Below are 8,590 nucleotides of genomic sequence, written 5' to 3' on the forward strand. Positions count from 1 at the left end.
AGCAGTAGAGGCCTTGTTTTCCAAAGGTGAAACATTTCTGCTTGGGACACAAGAAGCGTCTTACTGAGCTGTAGAGCTATGGTTACTGTCTAGACACTTCGGCTTATTTTTGTCCATAATCCAGCAGGCAAGAAGAGGAATAACTATTTTCATAGGCATAATTGATCGTAGTAGTCAGAAGAAGAAGAGTTGCTAAAAATAATGAAGGAGTATTTGTACCCAGACAGTCTACCTGGGTACTGCTCAATAGTCCTTCTTTAATTTTGATAGTAAATGTACAATTGGCCTAAGATTGGCATGTTGGTCAGAGTTCCAGATACCTCAGGAACAGGGATCAGGGTCACATCATGAATTAGGCCAGCAGAGATATTAGTGGTAGATGAGAGGTCGGTAGAGTAGAGAGAAACTGAGTATCATTATAGCCCTGAAATGAGCTCTCATCATGTGGATTGAAGTTCATCCCACTACCTTTCCTTGCCTAAGTTTCCTTCAAGAAGAAATGCTCAACAGAATCTTAAAGAGCTGCTCCCTTATTGTAAGTGTGAAATTGGAGCTGATCAGGATGGATCATGGAGGACACACTGATGGCTACTGTGATCCCCCTTTAATGGAGGGATTGTTGCATCAGCTGTGTAGAGGGCTGGCAGTATATAGCCTTCAGCTCTAACCCCTTCAAGAACTACCTCAGTTGTAGAGAGCCACTTTACCCAGTCATGATCTTAGGAAGTGGTCCACATCCAATGAATAAGTTGGGAATATAAAGTCTAGCTCAACTTGAATGACTATCAGTGGCCATTGCAGTGCTACAGACTCACATCCAGAAGTTCTCAGGCCTGAATCTAACTTGACTTCTTTTACCCAATTCTGCTTCTTCTTCCTTCCTCTAAGGGCCTTCCGTAATAAATATTTTGAATATTAAATTCTTCCAAAATCTGCTTCCATTAAACAAAACCTCCAACAAATCCTGTTACTTGACCCACACAGTTTTGCTTTATGTATTTTTAGGTTGCATTATTTGAGCATGTAGTGTAAGCCCTGACTTTTCTTTTGGTAATACTAGCACCTGACTTGAGCTTTGATTGCCAAGTAATATCTTACAAAAAGGCATCTATTTCAAAGAAGCAGCTGCTTCAAGCAAGGCGGTCTTCAACAAGCACGTTGCCAGCCACAGGGCTAGGTAAAGAGCCAGGCTGCCTTCTTTACTGAGGCTCCTTTATTTTTGAGACCTTGGTTGGTTTCCATAACTGACCATTTGGGTCACTTCATTTTTTTCTCTTCCTGCAACTCCAATTCCAATTCTTATATTTTAAAATCACCAATAAAGAGTGAGTGAATCGCTGAAACTCTAGACCCTGTCCTTGATCCCAGTAACAGGGACGCCAGGCATTTCTAGTCTATAGCATTACTATCCATAGGCTGAAACCAGCACAAAATAGACCAGTGCAATTTTATGAATAGCATGTATTGGTTGGATATTTAAATTGTATCATTATTGAATAAACATCTTTACTGTCTGTGACTCTTTTACTTAAACAGTACTTTGCTTGAGATTTATTTTAGGACCTCTGCTTTATTTTTATTTTACTTGATTATGATTTTCTTTAAAAAATAATGTACATTTCTATTCTTTTATGTAGGTGAAAGTGTTAGTCACTTAGTCCTGCCCAACTCTTTGCAACCCCATGGGACTGTAGCCTGCCAGCCTCCTCTGTACATGGAATTCTCCAGGCAAGAATATTGGAGTGGGTTGACTTTTAAAAAGCTGATTTAATTGTGCCTTTTTAATAGGAGAGCTGAAATCCTTTGTTTTATAGCTATAATTTATATGCTTAGTATTATTGAATTTATAATTGTGTTTCTCTTGTGTGTGTGCATGGTAAGTCACTTCAGCCATGTCCAACTCTTTGCGACCCTGTGGACTGTAGTCTGCCTGGCTCCTCTGTCCATGGGGATTCTCCAGGCAATAATGCTGCAGTGGGTTGCAGCAGAAGATCCTCCTCCGGGGGATCTTCCCCACCCAGGGTCGAACCCTCATCTCTTTTATTTCCTGCATTGGCAGGCAGCTTCTTTACCACTAGTGTCACCTGGAAAGCCCATGTTTCTTTTATTTGTTCCTTTTTATTCTTTTATTTACTCATTTTTCTTCTATCTCTAGCTATGTGGTTTATGTTTTTTATTTCTTCTTATTCTCCAGTGATCTGAGAGGCATATGTCACTCTTATATTTGGCAATGGTTATCATAATGTTTTAAGTAGGCACCTCAGCTTTTCAAAGCCTTGCAGACAGTTTGTAGGGAAAATAACTTCATAACTAAAAAAGCATAAGCATTGTATCTCAGATACATTTTAATTTACACTTGATCCTAAGAAGCTCATTATAGAAAATGAGTTTTTCCTTAGTAACATAAGGCAATAAGCAATTTAGATACACAACAACATTTTACATTTTTGGATCCAAATTTAGCAATTTTAGAATTTTTTGTTTACATTTTAAAAATTACTAACAGTAAACTAACTCAAACGTAGTTTGATGTTGAAAGAAACTTAGCACAGTTTGTGAGTATTTATACAGAATTTCTCTTGAAACCAAAATAATTTTACTAAAATCAACCATACTTTACTTAACAACACATTTAGAAAATACTGTGTATGTTTACCCAGCAGACAAACCATTCAGAACCTACAAATTTGATGTTTCTGCTAACCTTTTCATCAAAAGCTGTTTCAAAAAAGATGTGAGAAGATTAGCAAATGATTAGTTTAAACTTTCTATTTTAGTGTAATCAAATAGTTCACATTTCTAGATTGCATTTTTTTAATCGACTAGTATTATTTTCTTACTCAGCCCAGCTGTTTTTGACAGAATAGTGCAATTTTGGAAGAAGTGGCAAAGGAAGTTTATAAGCTAACTCCAGAGATAGAAAATTACCTCTGCTGCCAAAATATGAGGGGAATCTATACAAAATAAGAGTAAATTGAAACGCCACAATTCTTAGAAATGACATAAAAGAACTGGACATAGGGAGCATTTAGTACTTGCTTTGATAGTATCAGGCAGTCTGACTCACTTTTTTAATTAAAATGTTTGAAGTTCTCAGGAATGTTACAGAATATAACATGTATTTATGGCATTATCAACTAATAACATGTTTTTACATATTCCACAGTTCCAGTTAGTGCCATCTCAGTTTTTATTTCTCACTCTGATCATTATGTAAATGTGCTCTAATCTAATGACATTAATGACAGAAAACATTTAGACATGAAAATAATTGATGCAAAACTATTATCAGTTCTGTAAAATTTTTATAGTGATTTATTAAGATATAGTTAATAGTTCTTTAATCAATTTTATGTGGAAGTCCTATATAAAGTCATGCATAGAATTATCATTATATTAAAATATATTTTCTTTTCCATCAAGAAGTAGAAATTTAAATAATTGCTTGTAATAATGCTCTTTTTATACTCATTATTAACAACTTGTACCCAAATCTCATTTCCTGTCAATAAATATTCTTTTTTTTTTTAATTTATTTTTTATTTTACTTTACAATTCTGTATTGGTTTTGGCATACATTGACATGAATCCACCACGGGTGTACATGCGTTCCCAAACATGAACCCCCCTCCCACCGTCCTCTCCACAACATCTCGGTTTCCATATTTATGGGCTTCCCTGGTAGCTCAGCTGGTAAAGAATCTGCCTGCTATGCAGGAGACCCAGGTTCGATTCCTGGGTTGGGAAGACCTGCTGGAGAAGGGATAGACTACCCACTCCAGTATTCTTGGGCTTTGCTTGTGGTTTAGCTGGTAAAGAATCTGCCTGCAATGTGGGAGATCTGAGTTCGAATCCTGGGTTGGAAAGATCCCCTGGAGAAGGGAACAGTTACCCACTTCAGTACTCTGGCCTGGAGAATTCCATGGACTGTATAGTGCATAGGGTCACAAAGAGTCTGACACGACTAAGTGACTTTCACTTTTCCATATTTATACATAAAGCAATATATAATTTTCAATTATTGTGATAAAATACATACAATATTTGTAATATTTACTATTTTTAAGTTTATAGTTCAGTGGTGTTAATTACATTCATATTTCCCTGCAACTATCACCACCATCTGTCTTCAGAACCATTTTCTTGTACAAAATTGAAACTCTGTATCTGTTAACCAATAATTGCCCATGCCCTCATTTCCCAGCCCAAGAAAGCTACCATTCTACATTTTGTCTGTATGATTTTGACTACTTATATGCCATATACGTAGAATCATGCTGTATTTGTCTTTCTGTGACTGGCTTAACAAAATTTTTTCAAGATTCATCCACGCTGTAGTATATGTCAGAATTTCCTTCATTTTTTAAGCTGAAGAATACCCCATTGTATATATATAATGCTTTTGCTTTCCCATTCATCCATCAATTACACTTATCTATCTGGCTTATTTCACTTAGTATGATAAGCTCTAATCCATCCATGTTGTTACAGATGGCATTATTTCATTCTTTTTTATGGCTGAATAATATTCCATTCTGTGTATGTACCACATATTCTTTATTCAGTCATCTGTCCATGGGTATTTAGGTTGTTTCCATGTCTTGACTATTATGGATATTGTTGGTATGAACATTGTGGTACGTATATCTTTTAAATTAGAGTTTTCTCCAGATATATGCTTAGGAGTGGTATTGCAGAATCATATGATAACTGTATTTTTAGTTTTTTGAGGAACCTCCATATTGTTTTCCATTGTGATTATATCAATTTACTTTCCCACCAACAGTGTGGGATGGTCTCTTTTCTCCATACCTTCTCCAGCATTTGTTATTGGTAGACCTTTTAATGATGGTCATTCTGACTTTTGTGAGGTGGTACTCCAGTATAATTTGTTTGCATCTCTCTCATCGTTAATGATGTTGATCATCTTTACATGTGCCCAGTGGCCATGTCTTATTTGGAGAAATGTATATTTAGGTTTTCTGCCCATATTTTGATTGAGTTGCTTGTTTGTTGTTGTTATTGAGTTATATGAACGGTTTGCATATTTAGGAAATTAAGCAATTGTAAATTGCATTATTTGCAGACATTTGCTCCCAGTCCATAGGTGTGTTTCTGTTTGTTTATAGTTTCCTTTGCTGTGCAAAAGCTTCTAAATCTGATTAGGTCTCATTTGTTTACTTTTGCTTTTATTTCTATTGTTTTGGTAGACTGACCTAGGAAAGCACTGGTATGATTTATGTCAGAGAATGTTTGCCTATGTTCTCTTTTAGGAATTTTATGATGTCATATCTTACAGGTAAGTCTTTAATGAGCCATTTTAAGTTTATTTTTGTGTATGGTTTGAGAGTATGTTCCAATTTTATTGATTTACATGCAGCTGTTGAACTTCCCCAGTACCACTTGTTGAAATGACTCTTTTCTCCAGTGTATATTCTTGCCTCCTTTGTTGTAATTTTTCTTTAAGCCTAGAGCTGATGATTACACAACAACATAACTAGGCTTAAACTCTGTACTAAGGATTATATTAACAACAATGTATCCTGCTTGTGGACACTTCTTGAGAATCTTTTGACTAATCCTGTTATCTTAAAATGTAAATTGTGGGAATGGTTCTAGTAAGATCTTCACAACCTTGAGACATTCTTTTGATTTATTGTAATAACCAATTGAAAAAGTATGTAACTCCCTTTTCTAAGACTAGCGAGGGGGGCATTCTCCATTTCCCTTCTGATGTCTATGTCAGAAGCATTCTATGTCCCTTTTCAGTAAAATAAAACTCTGCTACACAAAAGCTCTTGAGCTCTTGAGTCATCAACCCTGATCCCTGGTCCCAAAGCTAAATCTTCTTCAGAGATCATGAATCTGACACAGTTCACCATAAACGATCATTAGGTATATTAATGTTTATAATTATTATGACTTTTTTCTGTATTGAACCTTTTATTAGTATTTAATGTCCTTATTTGCCTCTTGTAATTTTTTTTTTAATTTAAAATCTGTTTTGTTTGATATTAGTGTAGTCACTCTTGCTCTCTTCTGGTTAACTATTTTCATGGAATATGTTTTCCTATCTTTTAACTTTCGCTCTGTTTTGTCTCTTGATCTAAAGTAAATATCTTTTAGATAGAAAATAATTGAATCTTTTTTAATCCATTCTTTCAATTTCTGTCTTTTTTATTGGAGAGCTTAACCTACTTATACTTGGAAAACTTTAATAAGGAAAATTTGCTTTGGCATTTTACTACTTCTTTTCTATGTGCCTTACATGTGTTTTGTCCCCATTTCTTGCAGTATCATCTTCTTTTGTGTTTAGTTGATTTTCCATGGTGAAATACTTGTTTTTCATTTTCTTTTATGTATATGCTATAGTTATTTTTTTGTGTTTACTATGTGAATTACATTTAACATCCTAAAGTTACAGCACTATAAACTGAATTTATACCAGTTTAACTTTAATAACATACAAAAACTCTGTTGCTGTATAGATCTATCCCAGCTTCAGTTGTTGACCTCACAGATTGCATCTTTATACTTTATGTGTCCAAAAACATACTAATAGAATTAAAATTTTTTTGTCTCTTAAACAACAAAATAATAATTATTTTTAAAGATATATTACTTAAATCACACAGAAAATATAAAAAGTGGAGTTAAACACTTGTTACAATAATACAGGCCTTTTAAATTTCCCATCAGTTCAGTTCAGTCACACAGTCATGTTCAACTCATTGTGACCCCATAGACTGCAGCACACCAGGCTTCCCTGTCCATCACCAACTCCTGGAGCTTGCCCAACCTCATGTCCTTCAAGTGGCTGATGCCATCCAACCATCTCATCCTCTGGTTATCCCCTTCTCTTCCTGCCTTCAATCTTTCCCAAGGTCAGGGTCTTTTCTAGTTAGTCAGTTCTTTGCATTAGGTGACCAAAGTATTGGAGTTTCAGCTTCAACATCAGTCCTTTCAAGGAATATTCTTGACTGATTTCCTTTAGGATTGACTGGTTGGATCTCCTTGAAGTCCAAGGGACTCTCAAGAGTCTTCTCCAACACCACAGTTCGAAAGCATCAATTCTTCAGCTCTCAGCTTTCTTTATAGTCCAACTCTCACATCCATTGATGACTACTGGAAAAGCCATGGCTTTGACTAGATGGACCTTTATTGGCAAAATAATGTCTCTGCTTATTTGTGTGATGTATAGGTTGGTCATAGCTTTTCTTCCAAGGAGCAAGTTTCTTTTAATTTCATGGCTGCAGTCACCATCTGCAGTGATTTTGCAGCACCCCCCAAAAAAGTCTCTCACTGTTTCCATTGTTTCCCCATCTATTTGCCATGAAGTAATGGGACCAGATGCCATGATCTTTGTTTTTTGAATGTTGAGTTTTAAACCAGCTTTTTCAATCTCCTCTTTACTTTCATCAAGAGGCTCTTCAGTTCCTCTTTTCTTTCTGCCATAAAGGTGGTATCATCTGCATATCTGAGGTTATTGATATTTCTCCTGGCAATCTTGATTCCATCTTGTGCTTCATCCAGCCTGGCATTTTGATTGAAGTACTCTGTATATAAGTTAAATAAGCAGGGTGATGATATACAGCTTTGATGTATTCCTTTCCTGATTTGGAAACAGTTTGTTGTTTCATGTCTGATTCTGTGTTGCTTCTTGACCTGCATACAGGTTTCTTAGGAGGGAGGTTAGGTGGTCTGGTATTCCCATCTCTTTAAGAATTTTCCACAATTTATTGTGATCTTCACAGTGAAAGGCTTTGGCTTAATCAATAAAGCAGATGATTTTCTGGCACTCTCTTTCTTTTTTGATGATCCAGTGAATATTGGCAACTTGATCTCAGGTTCCTCTGCCTTTTCTAAATCCAATTTGAATATCTGGAAGTTCTTTGTTCATGTACTGTTGAAACCTGGCTTGGAGAATTTTGAGCATTACTTTGCTAGCACGTGAGATGAGTGCAATTGTGCGGTAATTTCAATATTCTTTGACGTTGCCTTTCTTTGGATTGGAATTAAAACTGACCTTTTCCAGTCCTGTGGCCCCTGCTGAGTTTTCCAAATTTGCTGGCATATTGAGTGCAGCACTTCCTAAGGCCCACTTGAATTCGCATTCTTGGATGTCTGGCTCTATGTGAGTGATCACACCATCGTGGTTGTCTGGGTCATTAAGATCTTTTCCCCATGTTAATACTTTTATCTCAGCTTCCTAAGTGGTGCTAGTGGTAAAGAATCCTCCTGCCACTGAAGGAGAGCAAGAGATGTGGGTTCAATCCTTGAGTCAGGAAGATCCCCTGGAGTAGGAAATGGATCTTTATTTTATCATATTGTCTGGTGTCCTTTCAATTCAAATGTAGTAGTCTCTTTAGTATTTCTGGCATCACATAGTTAACGTTAACAAATTATCTCTGGTTTTGTTGTTCTAGGAATGTTTTAAATTCTTCCTTGCTTTTTAAGAATAGTTTTACTGGACTGGATTCTTGACTGACAGTATTTTTTTCTCTTAGTAAGTGAATGTATCAGCCCATTTACTGCTTTTTGGCTGAGAAATCTTCCATAATGTTATTGAGAATCCCTTGAATGTGATGGG

General features: G+C 35.9%; 1 non-coding gene across 1 annotated transcript; it reads left to right on the forward strand.

Moving 5' to 3' along the window:
• The first annotated feature begins 3,675 nt into the window (after positions 1–3,675).
• Positions 3,676–3,747, forward strand: TRNAS-GCU. Its single transcript has one exon. It is a non-coding gene; the product is annotated as a tRNA-Ser (tRNA).
• The last annotated feature ends 4,843 nt before the right edge of the window (positions 3,748–8,590 follow it).

The sequence above is a fragment of the Oryx dammah genome, unplaced genomic scaffold (genome assembly GCF_014754425.2).
Source record: "Oryx dammah isolate SB20612 unplaced genomic scaffold, SCBI_Odam_1.1 HiC_scaffold_12, whole genome shotgun sequence".
NCBI classification, from domain to species: Eukaryota; Metazoa; Chordata; class Mammalia; order Artiodactyla; family Bovidae; genus Oryx; species Oryx dammah.